We start from the raw sequence: 16965 nt of genomic DNA on the forward strand, positions 1-16965 counted from the left end.
ATCTTAAGAAAGCTGGAAAAAGTAAAGCAGGTATTATTATTATTTTTTTTTGTCTTTTTTTTTTTTGCTATTTCTTTGGGCCGCTCCCGCGGCATATGGAGGTTCCCAGGCTAGGGGTCGAATTGGAGCTGTAGCCACCGGCCTACGCCAGAGCCACAGCAACACAGGATCCGAGCTGCGTCTGCAGCCTACACCACAGCTCACAGCAACTCCGGATCCTTAACCCACTGAGCAAGGGCAGGGACCGAACTGGCAACCTCATGGTTCCTAGTCGGATTTGTTAACCACTGCGCCACGATGGGAACTCCAAAGCAGGTATTATTAGCTTAGCATTAAAAATGTGAGAAGCAGAGGTCAGAGAAATCTAAAGCAGTAGAGCCAGGGATAGGGTGAGAGTAAACTCAGCTCTTCTGGGGTAGTAGTATATCCTTGTTGTGGAAGCTTCACAGCCTGACATGAGTATACAAGAATAACAAGAGCAGGTGATATATAATGATTGATTAGGTCACATGTGGTAGTACCTGACCCGTTGCATAGCAATGGTTGAGCTGGAGTAGAGGGGTAAGCAGCTTGTCTGCCTCTGAGTGTACTTGGAGCAGTCATCTGGGAAGACTTTTTGAGGTATTGCTTAGAGGATGTTTAGGATGGTTGAAAAGAAGTGTGGTTACACGAGAGCTACAGAATCAGATAAAAAGATAGTACTACTTTTAACATAAATTGGTAGCACATTGCTGCATCTTAGCCTCAACTCAAACTTTTATTAAATAATCACAGAGTTAAGGGGTAAACCGAGCTAATAGATCTGAATTTCAGGAGCTCATTGTTTTCAGAAATCTGTCTCCATCACTCTGTTTTGGCATCTCTGGTGTAGAGGTAGAGACGACTAATATTCTGCCAGCTCAGTAGTCCTGGGAGAGTAAACTTCCTTCTTGTCCTTTCCAGCGAGAATCTTGCTGCCACCCCTGTGTGGTCTGACACTGGTCATGCGGCCATTCTTAAATTGGTCACTTCTGGCTGGACCTGTGTCACATCCACACCCTAATTCTCAGGACCCTCTGAGCTGTTCCCCAACTGCTGGGACCCTGCGGTAGGTGGGGTGAATTCATCAAAGGGGACTTGAGATTGCAGTTCACTGACAAATGAAGAAAAGGTGCCAAGGCAGCACAAACAATAATAAGGTTTAAAAATACATTAAAAAAAATTTCTGATTATCTTTCTTTCCTTTTCTAAAGGTGGGGGAAGGAAGGTCATTTCTTTTAAGGCCCAGCTCAAATTAAAGTAACAGGAGACACTCCCTAGTGGAGTAAAAGGTAAAATTTGGGACAGTGACTTGAGAAAAGCCAGAGATTTAAAGGAAACGAGAACAGGGCTTAGACAGTGTGCAGGCAGAAATAATAATGCTTCCTGCTTCAGGCCCCAGGAAAACCTAGCTTGTGGTGATGACGGCTCTGATCCTCTATTGAGCTTTAGGGATATGTTGACGGAAAAATTAAGACAGATTTATTAATTGGGCTTCCACCCGTACTTCTTTGCTTAACATGATCACAGTTTGAAATGGGAAAGTCAGGAGTTCCCGTTGTGGCACAGTTGAAATGAATCTGATTAGGAATCATGAGGTTGCGGGTTCGATCCCGGCCCTTGCTCAGTGGGTTAAGGATCCGGCATTGCTGTGAGTTGTGGTGAAGGTTGCAGACGTGGCTCAGATCCTGTATGGCTGTGGCTGTGGTGTAGGCTGGCAGCTGTAGCTCTGATTAGACCCCCTAGCCTGGGAACCTCTGTGTGCCATGATTGCAGCCCTAAAAAGCAGAAAATAAAAATAAAAATAAATAAATAAAATTGGAAAGTCAGGAATTGAGGAAATCTGGTGCTAGACCAGAAGATTGACTGGATACCAAGCTGCTGATTTAATTCGGACTCTCAGTCAAGTATTAATACATGTAATTGTTGCATTGATTTGTCGAAATAACGTGACTACATTTCTCAGTAATTGTTACAATAATAAAGCATAAGTAATTTTGTCTTCAGACTCATAACTTCTTTATGCAGATGGTTCCTAAGCTAGTTCCATTATCCTCAAATAGATCCTTGCCCCTGGACATCGAAACATGGGAACTGACCCAAGCAGAAAGTGCTGGACATTGAAACATTGGAACTGACCCAAGCAGAAAGTTTTACGTCCAGTTTAGATATTTAGTCTCAGGGAATATTGAAGGTCTACAAAACTTGTTTTTTTCATCAGCTCAGTTTACTCATTGGTCTTCTGAATGTACAGGAAAACCTTCAACCTTAGCAATCCCAGCTTCATTATTATTGCCTCTGAGAGTTGCGCTTGGCCCTTAAATCTCTCTAAATTGTTCAACAGTAATTTCTTGTCCACAACTTGTGTGGCCTCAGGTTTTAAAACACGCTGTGCTTGTTACTGCCAATTCTTAACTGTTGTCGTATTTGTAGTAATTAAATGCTAGTTGTTGGAGGTTTAGGGAAGATTTAAGAAAAACTGGTTCCAAAAATATCTCTCAGTGTTTGTGTGTGTGTGTTCTCATGTGTTTGTGTGAATATCTTGAAGCTGGAAGATGATATGTTGTGATTAGGCATTTGACTTTGTTCACAGTGTTCTTTGGAAAACCTAGAGCATTTCAGTGGGATTATGGAAGGCACTAACTATATTCTGATAAAATCACGGAGGTTTAGCAACTCAGGGAGCAGATTATCTCCCATTCAATGGCACGCTGATCTGTGGACAGATATTTCTCCCTATTTTGAAATAGCTCCCCAGCACCCTCTCTTGCAGTCTCTTCCACCAGGCAGACAGATGAGAATTAAACATAAATACCACATGAAATTTGTTTTGGGGGTATGTATGTATTCATGTTTCTTATCTGCTTGTGGGAGATGTTCATTCTGTGGAAATTCATTAGAAAAAAACGCTTTGTCCAATAGTTCTGATAGCAGCACCCGGCCCTTTTTCTCTCCTGGAGGAGGGGGCTATCCATTAGTTTGTCAGGCCTGACTGCTAGAATTGTTCCCAGAGTTCAGGACTTCTGAACCACAATGGGCTCTCCTAGCCTTTGTGGCCTTAATAAGGCCTCTCTTAGTGGCGTTTCAAATATTGGTGTACCTATCGCATCCGACCAAGTGCCAGGAGAGAGGAGGCTTTCTTTAGAACCACCACTGATGGATCACATGCTTTTTCTCAAGAGAGCAAACAAGCACTTTTTGTTTGGGCCCAGTAATACTTGGCAAAGAAATACAGCTGTAATTATATATCCTAGTTCTTGTTCTTCTCTCTCCATCTAAGTTTTACTTCCCCCACCCTCAACTTTATATAAAAGCAGCTAGCATTGGATCTGAAATAAATGTCATGAATGAATAATAATTTCTTTCATTTACACAGTAATTAAACCTGTTGAATGCTGACTTAATGCTTTACTGCACCCTAATTTGACTGGAAGATTTGGCCTTGTGAATTCAAAGAAGAGGGAAAAAATAGAAATTAAATACCTACTGAGACTATTAAGGAGGACATTTTTCAAAAGGGTTCTTCCTCCTCCTATTTCTCATCTTCTCGTGTTTGCCCTCTGCTTCCTGGGATACTCAATACTTCAGAGTTGCTGTACAGATCATTCTTCAGTTTCTCTGCCAGGCAGTGCCCCAACAGCGAAGCACTCCAGGGTCAAGGCCATTGGCTGCCACTGCAGATAGAAGGCCAAAAGCATGGTCTGCTGCCATCATCAGAGTTGTTGCTGCTGGTCTTCTGCAGCATTAGAGTTCTTTCTGGTTGTTTTCCACATTTCTTTCGCCTTGACCCATAAAATTCCAGTTGGTGAGTCTGTCTCTCAGTCTCTGTGATCATGCTTGACGTCTGAAATATACTTAAAAGCTGACGAATGCCTTCAAACCAGGAGCGGTTTTGGAATGTGTACTGCTCTACTGAAAATCTCTGCCTGTGTGCAGTCTGAGTCACTCAACCTTTCTTTCCCAGAGTTTCTCTAAGGTGGGTCCAGTAATGGGAGTTAGCAGCTCACTTTGCTGTTCTTGGAGGTAAGTATTTTCTAATAGCATTCCGTCTTTATATTCTTTCACCATGAGGCCTGACTGGCCATTTTAATAAATAAGTCATTCTTAGAACTCCCTCCACAGGAGTTCCCTCAGTGATAATCACTGACCCTGCGAGGGAACTGCTATGTGTCTGCTGAATAGAGATTGTCGGAGGTGCTGTGTCACAAAAAGCAGTGCAGATAGGAGCTCTGGAATCACTTTCACAAATCTTGTAGCAAACACGATGCATGAGGACCCCTGCACAGTGAGGTTTGCTCCAGGGAGTCCAGGCTCTCTGCTCCCTCACTCCAGCAGAGGAGCTGGTGGTCAGGGCCAAGTGGCTGGGCCTCTCTGAGTCTGAGAGTAAAGCCCAGGTGTGTTTCAGGCAGATTGTGTCCTGTGTAGATTACAGATAGCATTGGCTCCCTTGCAGAGCTGTCAGGACTATTGACCAAGACTGTGGGTGTAGAGGACCTGCTACATACTCAGAATCGATAAATGCTAGTTCCTTAACCTCACCTTAACCTCATCTGGACACAAAGGGAACAGATGTGTTTAAGGTTTTTGTTTGTTTGTTTGTTTGTTTTTTCATCAAGGAATTTCCCCTCCCCACAGCCCAGTGACAATGTTTACATGAATTTCCTTTTCCTTCCCTGCTCCATCCTGCCCATTTATCTCTCTTTCCTTCCTCTTTAAAGTTACATAAGACTTGTTCAGGATAGATTTTCCCCTTATAGAAAGTTATAAAAAAATTAAAACTTGTATTTTTTTATGCATACTTTTTTTGTTTTTAAAAAGTCTTATTGAATTATAGTTATTTACAATGTTTTGATAATTAGGACTATACAACAAAATGACTCTGTGCATATATTCACATCCATTCTTCTTTTTTTTTTTAATGGCTGCGATAGGACATACGGAAGTTCCCCAGGCTAGGATTGAATCCACGCTGCAGCTGCAGGCCTAAGCTACAGTCATGGCAACGCCAGATGTGAGCCACATCTGTGACCTCCGCCTCAGCTTGTGGCAATGTTGGGTCCTTAACCCAATGAGCAAGGCCAGGGATCAAATCCACATCTTCATGGAGACAATGTCAGGTCCTTCTCCTGCTGAGCCACAGCAGAAACACCCACATCCATACTTTTTCGGATTCTTTTCCCATTTACGTTATCAAAGAATGTTGGGTAGAATTCTCTGTGCCATACAGCAGGTCCTGGTTGGCCAGTCATTTCATACGCCTCAGTGTGGTTTGCCAATCCCAGACCCCCAGTCCATCCCTCTCCCCACCTGTCCCTTTTGGTCACCATGAGTTTGTTTTAAAAGTCTGTGAGTCTGTTTCTGTTCTGCAATAAGTTCATTTGTGTCCATGTCCTTTTAAAATTTTTTGGTTACCTCAAGGTATATGGGGTTCCCAGGCCAAGGATCATATCTGAGCTGCAGTTGCAACTTACACAGTAGCTGCAACAACCCCCTCTATCCTTTTTTTTTCCCTCAAATCAGCATGTAAGTGATAGCATATGATGCTTGTCTTTCGTGGTCTGAGTAACTTAGAATGATAATCTCTAGATCCATCCATGTTGCTACAAATGGCATTATTTCATTGTTCTTTTTTTTTTTTTTTTTTAGGGCAGTACCTGTGGCATATGGAAATTCCCAGGCTAGGGGTCAAATCGGAGCTACAGCTTCCAGCCTATATCACAGCCACTGCAACACAGGATCCAAGCAGTGTCTTCAACCTACACCACAGCTCAGGACAATGCCTTAATCCACCGAGTGAGGCCAGAGATTGAACCCACATCCTCATGGGTACTAGTAGGGCTAATTACCACTGAACTGCCATGGGAACTTCCTATTTCTTTTCTTTTTTTCTTTTTTTTGCTCAGTAGTATTCCATTGAATATATGTGCTACATGTTCTTTATCCACTCGTCTTTAGGTGGACGTCTAGGTTATTTATTTATTTATTTATTTGGTCTTTTCAGGGCCACACCTGCAGCATATGGAGGTTCCCAGGCTAGGGGTCTAATTGGAGCTGTAGTTGTTGGCCTACTCCAGAGCCACAGCAATGCTAGATCCAAGCTGTGTCTTCGATCTACACTGAGCAAGGCCAGGAATCGAACCCGCAATCTCATGGTTCCTGGTTGGATTCCGTTTCCACTGTACCACGATGGGAGCTCCTCAGCTGTGCATTCTTTATAAATGCTCCCAATTTTATCTCCTTCTCACTTCTTGTTTTTAAGTGCCTTTGTTGCATGTGCTATGAATGCAGAGGAGTGATTTGGTTATTCTTTCTCTGTAGAAATGATGCCACTGTGGAGCACATATGCCTCAGACTGTAAATAGGAACCATACTCACATTTTAAAAAATACTTCCTGTAATTCTCAAAGCTCCCTGGGCGAGGACCTGTATATCGCCTTCCAAATGGACCATGTGCATGGGAGTGTTGCCCTTTAGTTTGAGCCCAGAAGTTTTCCTTGGTTTTTGTGTATTTGAGCAAGTTCCTTAAAGGTGCCTGGCTCTATGCGTTTGAGATTATTAATTTTATTCTTAGAATGGCTTAGAGAACCCTGCTTGTTCATCCTTGTGTGTATTCATTTGAACAGCAAATATTTATTGAAGTCGCACCATGTGTCAGGTGCTGTTCTAAATATTGGAATGACAGTACTCAAACCACGGAGACAAAAACCTCTGCTCTCATGGAGCTTACATTCCAATGAATAATATAGGAAGGGAATGCAGTACATAAACCTTTAAGTATTCTGGAAGTTGAAAATCAGAGGTAGAAAGCATGTAAGGAGGAAAAACCTTTCTACCGTAGTTGGGGAATAGTGAGGGTTTTAATAGGGCAGTCAGGGAGGACCTCACTGAGGGGACTTTTAAGGAGATATTGGCTGAAGGTAAGGGAGCAAGCCATGCTGTTACCTGAGGGAAGGGAGATCCTCAGACAGAAAGTGGCACATCTCTGGAGTGTATGAGACTTAGCACAGAGGCCTGAACTCTATATAGGGCATGTGTACTGCCTCCCCATCGGAAGTTTCTCCATAACACGGATCCACAGCCCCCAACATTAGGATAATGGTTGCACCAAATTCTGATCTTTCATGCATTTCATCATTAGCACATTTCATCATTGTGAAGGGGGGTGTGAAACTTCCTTAAAAATAACCAATTCGTGAACTCTAAACCTAGAAAATTGCAGTGTCCCATGATTTTTCCATCCTTGTGTTTTCCACCTTGGTGGGTAGGTTTGCAGAAATGGATGGTGTCTGAATCAGAAGACAGGGATTAGGTCCAGTTCTATCACAATTACTCATCAGATGAAAAGGGTATGTTTGTGTGTGTGTGTGTGTGTGTGTAAAATACATTAAATTCTGAAGGACTGTGTGCAAAATGACTCACTTTTCCCAAAATTTACCTCAAAAAAGGACAGAATGTTGACTGGAACAGTGTTTCCAGAGTTCCCATCATAGTGCAAAGGAAATGAATGCTGCTAGGAACCATGAGGTTTCAGGATCAATCCCTGGCCTTGCTCAATGGGTTAAGGATCTGGCATTGCCATGAGCTGTGGTGTAGGTCGCAGATGCAGCTGGGATCTGATGTTGCTGTGGCTGTGGCTGTGGCTGGCAGCAGGTTTTCACATTTAATGTAGGTTTTTAAATGATTACTTTAAAGAATAACAACAACCCTACGTTAAATATGGCGCTGTGTATTGGAAGAGACTAGAGGTTTGCTTATATAAATGGGCAATGGGAAGGTTGCAGCTTATAAATTGTTGTGAAGTGGTGGAAGAAAGGTTATCTGAAACAGGTGGGTATTTGTGACACCAGATGTGGACAGAAATGGCCCATGATATACAAGGTGCTTGTGGTGTGTGTAAGTGTGTGTGTTTTGTGCATTTCTACATAGCTCAGTTAAGCTGGGCTGATTTACCTAGTAAGTCTTTTTCTTTATTGAAATATAGTTGATGGTACAGTATAAGTTATAGGTATATCACATAGTTATTCATAATTTTTAAAGGTTATACTCCATTTATCGTTTTTATAAAATACTGGCTACATTTCCCTATGATGTTCAGTATATCCTTGTAGCTTATTTTATACATTATCATTTGTACCTCTTAATCCCCTACTCTTATATCTCTTATATTGCCCTGCCTTCCTTCCAGGTCTCCATTGGTAACCACTAATTTGTTCTCTCTATCTGTACGTCGGCTTCTTTTTCGTGATTTCTCAGAAGGCTAAAAATGAAACTACCATATGATCCAGCAATTCCACTTCTGGGTAGACATCTACAAAAAACAAAAACCCTAATTTGAAAAGATACCTGCACCTCCATATTCATGGCACAATTATTTATAATTGCCTAGATATGGAAGTAACCTAAGTGTCCATCAACTTTATCCAGATGACTGGATAAAGTAGATGTGTGATGTGTGTGACATATAAATGTGAAACACACACATATGCACATACACACACACAAGCAATGGAATACAACTCAGCCATCAAAAGAATGAAATTTTACCATTTGCAGCAACATGGATAGACTTGGAGCATGTTATGGTGAGTGAAATAAGTCAGAGAAAGAAAAGTACCACATTTCTTATGCAGGAAGTTGTACACAAGCAAATGCAAAATTCATGTTATGCTTAAATTGTTCCTACTATATCGGTTGTATTGCAACAAATTTACTTTTTCAAAATCAGCTTTATATCAAAACTATCTATACATAGCAACATGATCAGTCTCGTATAATCGTGGACCTACAGACAGAATAGAATGACTGGAGTATAATTTGCAAAGAATGGAATGGCAAGAATTAGAAGGGTAGACAACAGTGAGATCAAAAAGAGTGTCTTATCCCACGTCACTCACTAGGCCCTCAGATTGTGCTGCAATCATAGTGTCCTCTATTCGGATTTTTAAATACTTCTATGAAGAACTAAGTCAAGTCATTACAGATAAAATGTCAGTTGTACATTTGTGCAAATTAAATTTATTCACAAAACATAGAATAGCAGTGGGACCTCTCATCCTCGTGAATGTTAGAAAATATCTTTGTGGGCTCTTATCTCAGAGATGCAATGTTTGCCTTCTCCAGCCAGAAGGATAGTATGGGAATTGATTGGAATGAAGGGGCAGGAGAGAGAATAACTCAACACTGTGTTCTCCCTTCATCTTTTTATTCTAACAGAGAGCCATGTCTTTCTATCTTTTGCTCAAATTATCGAACACAAACAGGAGCAAGATAATAAAAGCCAATGACCGGGAGAGTCCCATCTGCCCCATCTCCAGCCCTTCTCTTCTCAACCTCATTTCTACCCAGATTAGCAGATGGCACCAGTTCTTGGCCAGTATCTCTAGTTATCCGATTACAGGGGGTTGTTCTTTTGCCCGCCTCCTTTAAAACAACGGCAAAAAAATTGGTTGCAACTGACTATATGCCCATTGGCCAGGGCACCAATTCCTGAGGACTAGACAGAAACTTGGCATTCCACCCAGCCTTCTGTATTGCATTAGGATGGTCTGCCTGACAGCAGAAAGCTGGGTTGATTGGAGCTTGAGCTTTTAAATGCTGGAAGGCTTGTTTAGTGCTGGCTGGAAAAAAGCTAGTACTAAGAAATCTCAAAAACCTTTAAAAGAAAAAGTCAGAGGTTCTTTTAAGTTGTTTTCTGGGAATAGTGATTACTTCCAGTGGTGGGTGGTATAGTGCTGGCTGATACAGAATGCATGATTCTTAGTTCTAATTTTGCACTCGACCTCTCTGTTAAGGAAAATGAGCTTGTAACTAAACAGGGGAAAAATGAGATTTGATAGAGAAGATAGAAGTTCAAGGTGGAAGACTAGGTTGTTAAGGAAGCACCTTTTTACCTGAAGAGAAGGCACTCGGGGCTCCAGATACCAATGGATTATAGACTCATCGTCGTTGAGGCAATGTGTTTTGACTTTAATAAAAAAACAATATAGGTAAATTCTGTTACCTTTAGTTTGGGTCCTGGCAGTATTTCAGAACATGTGATAGGATAACTAAGTACTGAGAAAAGAGTTGCAGTGTTTACAGAGAGCCAGCATATATCCCCTAATTCCTTCTTTAGCAAGATGTGGAAGAATAACTCAGTGCCATGTTGTAGACACAATTCATTTGGCAAGCAAAATTTTTGGTCTTGTTTTCCATGATGCTTTTGTGAACAAGTGGAAAAATATAGGTTTGGTAGCATTATGATTGTCAGGTTTCATCATTAATTTTATATTTATTTCACTGGTTAAGAATATTTATTTCACTCTGAATAGAACTGTCTAGGATCATTCCATAGAAGTCTATCCTTGGCTCAGTCTCATCTAAATTTTGTCTTTGACTGAAGATTTAGTTACAGATGTTTTAAGAATAGGAGATGGGTGAGAAAAGCAGAACATACCTGGATTTTGATTATCTGGGTAGTGGCCAAAATAAAGATTAAAGTTAAGGGTTATGTACACTTACATTTGAAAACCCAACTGTGAAAAAAGAAAATTGAGAAAGAGGAGTTGTGATTTTCAGCTGACACATTCAGTGAGTCAGCAGTGTGTCTTTAGCTGGCAATAAAGCTCTTGGTATTTTGAGTAGTTTAATAGAAATCTAGAATGAGATAGTTGGCCTATGACTCCTTTGTATATGTTAGGAGAGGAGGGAATGGAAAAATTTCAGTTAAGCTTTGCCTAGAGTCACAGGTATTATTAATGTTTCACATTCTGTACTTTTTTGGATTATTAGTAAATTATCCTTTTTTGGGGAGGGGGTCTTTTTTTTAGGGCTGGACTTGGGGCATATGGAAGTTCCCTGGCTAGGGGTTGAATTGGAGCTGCAGCTACAGGCCTACACTGCAGCCTCAGCAACGTGGGATCTGAGCCACATCTGCGACCTACACCACAGCTCACAGCAGCACCAGATCCTTAACCCGCTGAGTGAGGCCAGGAATCAAACCTGAGTCCTCATGGGTACTAGTCGGGTTTGTTACTGCTGAACCATGGTGGGAACTCCTGTAAATGATTCTTAATCTTTAAATTTGGAAGATCCAAATAGCCATGGAAACTCGATGGATTTAAAAGCTACTTTGGGAAAGAGAAAGTAAAATGTACTCAAAGAGGGATTTTCAGATAGTGGTTTAAGGGCATTTAACTTGTCTAATGTCAATTAAAAAACATCAGCAGTCATAAGAAAAAGTCATTACAGGATGTGTATAAAACTTGGTAGTTACATGAAGCTTTGTGGAGACTGATGGAACAATTTTAAGGAGTAAGGTATGAACTTTTCATAATTTATTAGTTTAAAAATTCCGCCCCACGTGTATTTTTTTGCTCCCTATGTGCGATATACCATAAGCCATCAGAGATTTGGAACTTGTAGATGGCATGCTTTCTGTTCAGTAAAAGATAATAAACTAATTGAGGAATAACTAACTATATAAAGCTTCTAGGTTGGAGTTTCTATTGTGGTTCAGTGTTAAACGAACCCGACTAGTATCCTTGAAGACATGTCAATTCCTGGTACCATGCACTGGGTTAAGGATCTGGCGTTGCCATGAGCCATAGTGTACGCAGCTTGGATATGGTGTAACTATGGCTGCGGCTGTGGCTATGGCTGTTGCATAGGCCAGCAGTTGCAGCTCCAAGTCAACCCCTAGCCTGGGAACATCCATATTCTGTGGATGCAGCCCTAAAAAGACACCCTACCCCCCCAAAGAAAAAGCTTCTAGGTTAAGGGAATATAAAATTGATCAGCAAATCAGATCAGGAAGGGCTTCTGACTACCTCATGCTTCACTGGTGTAAGCAGTGAGGATGAGAATCATAAGTCAGGTTTTGGCAGACTTAGAAGCACAGTCTTTTAAAATTGATTTTTGGAAACTGCTCTCATTACCCACTTGCAACGTCTTATTCAGATTTGTGGCATAGGTTCCTTCTAGTTGTAAAATTCAGCTGATGTTTAGAGATCATCATTCTAATTTATCACTTTCATACTAGAAAACTGGGGCCTGACGCTTAGATACCTTATAAAGTATCTGGATTTAATTTATTTCACTAAGATTTTTATACTCATAACAGCCCTCCCTTGGGTCTGTAATTCCTTGGAGGTAAGGGGATCATATTTGAGCTCATCATTTCTTCAGGGCCTCGCACACTGCCTGGCGCATAGTAGGCACCTCATAAGTACTTATAAATGGGTATCGAGATAAATACTCTAGGTATTAAAGTGAAAGCCTCATTGTACACAGTAGAAAATTGAGTCTTTGATTGTTTATGTGGCCTAGCCTTTCAGAGCAGAAAGGAACCTTAGAAAGGAACAAGCACAGCTCTTTTGTTTCATAAATAGGAAGTTGAGGATTTCTGGAATTTAATTTGGGGAGCTGATGTCTGCGCCTGGAAATTGGCACATTTTCTCTCACTTAGGATTTATTGCTTATTGTCTTGGACTCAGGATAGTTTGAAGAATGTAGTGTAGAAGGAAGAGTTGAATTGGTATCTTCAGAGTCTGTCCATGTTTTTTTTTTTTCTTTCTTTCCTTAGGATGCCCTCAGGACCCGGGGTATATCTTTGTTTCATAATTTCTTCTCTTATTCACAGGAGACAAGTCCACATCTTTGCGTTCATCATTAGGTGAAATGTAGGCATTGTTTTAAGTGTAGACACTGCTCTGTCCAGTGCAGACACCACTTAAAGGAACAATTGTTTAGCCAGTTGGTTTGCCATATATACTTTGGTGATGACCCATTAATGTGACCCCTGCACAGCTTCTTGTTATCTTATTGCATCTTTTCATTGAGTTACTTCATGTGATGCTATTTCACATTAATATTTAGTGTCTTGCTTTGTTCACCCAGTGCTTCTAGAATGGCTGCTTTTCTTTCATGTTCTGGAGTGAGTACAATATTTTGACAATAATACAACATGATTTATAATTTTAAAAAAATCACTTCAATTGAAAAAAATTCATCAAAGTTCTGAGCTAGCCAAGATCCGGCCCAAATCCCTGAAGGAACTTTGGGGATTTGAGAAAAGGAGGGCCAGACACGGGAGGTAGGAGGGGGGAGTGGAGGCGGAGAGAGAGAAATTTGTGTGTGTGTGTGTGTGTGTGTGTGTGTGTGTAAAAGAGTGCTAGATGCCAAGAAAGATGTGGTTGGCTCTAATTCAAGGGAAGATGATGTAAAAATCTAGAGGGACAAATCTGGGTTGGATGAATGACTAAAGTTATCAGGAAGCAGGTGAATACATCGTCATGAAGGGCAAAAATAGAATTTCAGCAGGGCAACATGAGGCTGGTTCCAAAAGTGAAACAATAGTTTGGGTTAAGACCTTAGAGTTGTAAAATACAAAGTGTGAACATGCAGCAGTGGTTTGGCAGATGGACAGGACATAGGAAGAGGAAGGACCCAGGTGTGTTCGTTGGGGTCACAGCATGCCAAGCCCAGGATACAATTTGTACCCATTTTGGTAAGCAGTAGAGAGCCATTTTTTAAAAAAAGGAATTTGGGACTTTTCTAAACAGTCCATCAAAAGAACAGGCTCCGTTTATTTTACTTTATTTCTTGAAAACTGGACAGTGAGTAGACCTTGTTCATTTATTTATAAGGCGTGTATCCTAGTAGAATGCCTCAGAATTCAGATACCAGTTTCACAATTGATGTACTTTGGTAGCTGTTGTATTTGAAGAAGGTGCTGTTTAAAAGCAAAAAAGTAGTGTCAAGAATATAAAAAAGTAACAGAATGTAGATCTACAGTCCCCACTTCTTGTTCTTCTGTGTCCATAGTTATCGTTATTAGATTTAACTCCTTATATTTTAAGGGGGAGGAAATGGCCACCATCTTTCATGAAATTATTTATTAAGGTTAATTATTTCATGGTCTTTATATGTGTAAGAGACAAGAGTCGGGTGCTGAAAGACTCAGTGGACCTGGCCTTGTCTTCAAATCATTTTTTCTTTCCTAGATATGTTGACCACACAAACCATTTATTTATCTCATCCTCAGTTTTTTTCTTTATAAAACGATGATCATTCTTTCCTTGCCCATAACTTTTAAAAGGCTTAAATACAGAAGCATGTGTGGTAGCAATGTGTAAATTATAAAGGATGGTAAGTAATTGTGAACATATTGTTAAAAATAATGGAAAATAATTCTCTTGTACCTCCATTTTCATTTGTCATTTCAGATTGCCATTCATTCATTCATTTATTCCTTTTCAGTAATCAGAAAGTTATTGAGTACCTGTTATGACCCAAACTTCATTCCAGATGTGAGGGGTATAGTAGTGCATAGATCAGCCTAAGACCTTTGCCCTCATAGGATTTAGATGCTTGGAGGGGAAGAGAGGTAAATGAAGAACTAAGATGTAAAATACAAATCATGTCAGGTGCAGTCATGCGCAATGGAGAAAAATTAAGCAGGTAAGTGGGAATAGTGAGTGCTGAGTGGGGGGTTGTGTTGGTGTCAGGGGCAGGGGCGATACTGCTGTTTCAAGTAAGTTGTTCATTCAAGACTTCACGGATCAGGTGACGCCTGAATTTGTGACCTGAAAGGGTGAAAGGAATGATCCACGAGCATATACAGGAGCAGGATGTCATAGTAGAAGCAGCAGTAAGAGCAGAAGCTCTGAGTCAGAAGAAGGTTCCAAAGAAGAGATAAGCATGGGTGGACGTCAGTGCAGGGGCGGGAAGTAGTAGATGTCGGAAAGGAGGGAAATACAGGGCCAGACCCTGGAACTCGGGCTAGGCCACCGCAACGACGCTGGCTGGGAAGTGCTGGGAGGGTTCGGGGGAGGAAGTCATCTGCTTTATTTACATTTTAAAGTGATCACTGTGTATAGATTTCTAAGGTATCTCCAAACTGTTCCCCATAGTGGCTGTACCTGTTTACATTCCCACCAGCAGTGCAGGAGGGTTCCCTTTTCTCCACAGCCCCTCCAGCACTTGTTATTTGTCGATTTATTAATGATGGCCATTCTGACTGGTGTGAGGTGGTATCTCATGGTAGTTTTGATTTGCATTTCTCTTAAAATCAACAGTGTTGAGCATTTTCTCATGTGTTTGCTGGCCATCTGTATATCTTCCTTGGAGAAATGTCTATTCAGGTCTTTTGCTCATTTTTCCATTGATTGATTGGCTTTTTTGCTGTTGGGTTGTATAAGTTGTTTATATATTCTAGAGCTTAAGCCCTTGTCAGTTGCATCATTTGAAAGTATTTTCTCCCATTCTGAAAGTTGTCTTTTTGTTTTCTTTTTGGTTTCCTTTGCTGTGCAAAAGCTTTTCAGTTTGATGAGGTCCCATGGGTTTATTTTTGCTCTAATTTCTATTGCTTTGGGAGACTGATCTGAGAAAATATTCATGATGTTGATGTCAGAGAGTGTTTTGGCTATGTTTTCTCCTAGGAGTTTGATGGTGTCCTGTCGTATATTTAAGTCTTTCAGCCATTTTGGGTTTATTTTTGTGCATGGTGTGAGGGTGTGTTCTAGTTTCATTGTTTTGCATGCAGCTGTCCAGGTTTCCCAGCAATGCTTGCTGAATAGAAATCTATACATAGAACTTCCATATGACCCCACAATCCCACTCTTGGGCATCTATCCGGACAAAACTCTACTTAGAAGAGACACATGCACCCGCATGTTCATTGCAGCACTATTCACAATAGCCAGGAGATGGAAACAACCCAAATGTCCGTCAACAGAGGATTGGATTTGGAAGATGTGGTATATATACACAATGGAATACTAGTCAGCCATAAAAAAGAATGACATAATGCCATTTGCAGCAACATGGATAGAACTAGAGAATCTCATAATGAGTGAAATGAGCCAGACAAAGACAAATACCATATGATATCACTTATAACTGGAATCTAATATCCAGCACAAATGAACATCTCCTCAGAAAAGAAAATCATGGACTTGGAGAAAAGACTTGTGGCTGCCTGATGGGAGGGGGAGGGAGTGGGAGGGATCGGGAGCTTGGGCTTATCAGACACAACTTAGAATAGATTTACAAGGAGATCCTGCTGAATAGCATTGAGAACTTCGTCTAGATACTCATGTTGCAACAGAACAAAGGGTGGGGAAAAAATGTAATTGTAACGTATAAATATAAGGATAACTTGATCTCCTTGCTGTCCAGTGGGAAAATGAAATAAAAATAAAAATAAAAAAAGAAATACTTTTCTACCTCATGCTAAAAAAATAAAAAATAAAAAAATAAAATGATCACTGTGGCTACCGTGTGAAGCCAGGGACCAAGGTGGCAGCAGGGAGACTGGTCAGGCAGCTGACACAGTGAACATCCAGGGGAGAAGGGGTAGGACCTTAGGCCAGAGAGTCAGTCGTAGTGGAGGTGGTGGCAAGTGAGGGGGTTCCGGCAGGTGGTGTTGACAGGTTAGATGCGGGATGTGAGAGAAATAGACTCCCTATTCACTAGGATAGGATATCACCGTATCCTTCAATTAATTGGATTATAAAGTAATTAATACAGCATTTACTGTCACAGTAGACACTGAAAGAGCTGTTAACAAATATGATTTAACTTTCATTGAGTATGTATCACATGCTAGATATTGTTCTCAATGCTTAAAATATCATTTCGGTCAATTCTCATATAATCTTTATGATGTTACCCCATTTCATAGATAAGGAAAGTGAGGCACAAAGAAATGAAGTGCCTTTCCCAAGATTACACAGTGAAATAGAGTTCTCCAGTAAACTCATTCAACTGCTTAACCTGTTGTAAAGATCTTTTAATTTATGAAACATTCATTAGGTTCTTCCATGGGTGGCCTGGTCTGTATTTCCAGAGTGCTTTTTTGGTAACACTGAACACACACTGTCATCATTAACTACTTTTATATCCAGGTTCACACTGTGCTCTTAGTCCCTAGGGGAAAGGAACTGTGTTCCATTCAAAATTTGAATC

General features: G+C 40.8%; 1 protein-coding gene and 1 long non-coding RNA gene across 9 annotated transcripts in view; both read left to right on the top strand.

Annotated features, from left to right (window-relative positions):
• The window catches only part of AUTS2 (activator of transcription and developmental regulator AUTS2), a 1184853-nt gene that overhangs the window by 392060 nt on the left and 775828 nt on the right, over positions 1-16965 (top strand).
• LOC146404407 (uncharacterized) lies at positions 5677-10548 on the top strand. The gene is made up of 2 exons (XR_014840380.1): positions 5677-7364; positions 7897-10548. It is a non-coding gene; the product is annotated as an uncharacterized LOC146404407 (long non-coding RNA).

This window comes from Sus scrofa, chromosome 3, assembly GCF_054392235.1.
Source record: "Sus scrofa isolate SSC_HxYL_T2T_F1_AM1 chromosome 3, Sscrofa_HxYL_maternal_Yorkshire_Landrace_v2.0, whole genome shotgun sequence".
Classification (NCBI taxonomy): domain Eukaryota; kingdom Metazoa; phylum Chordata; class Mammalia; order Artiodactyla; family Suidae; genus Sus; species Sus scrofa.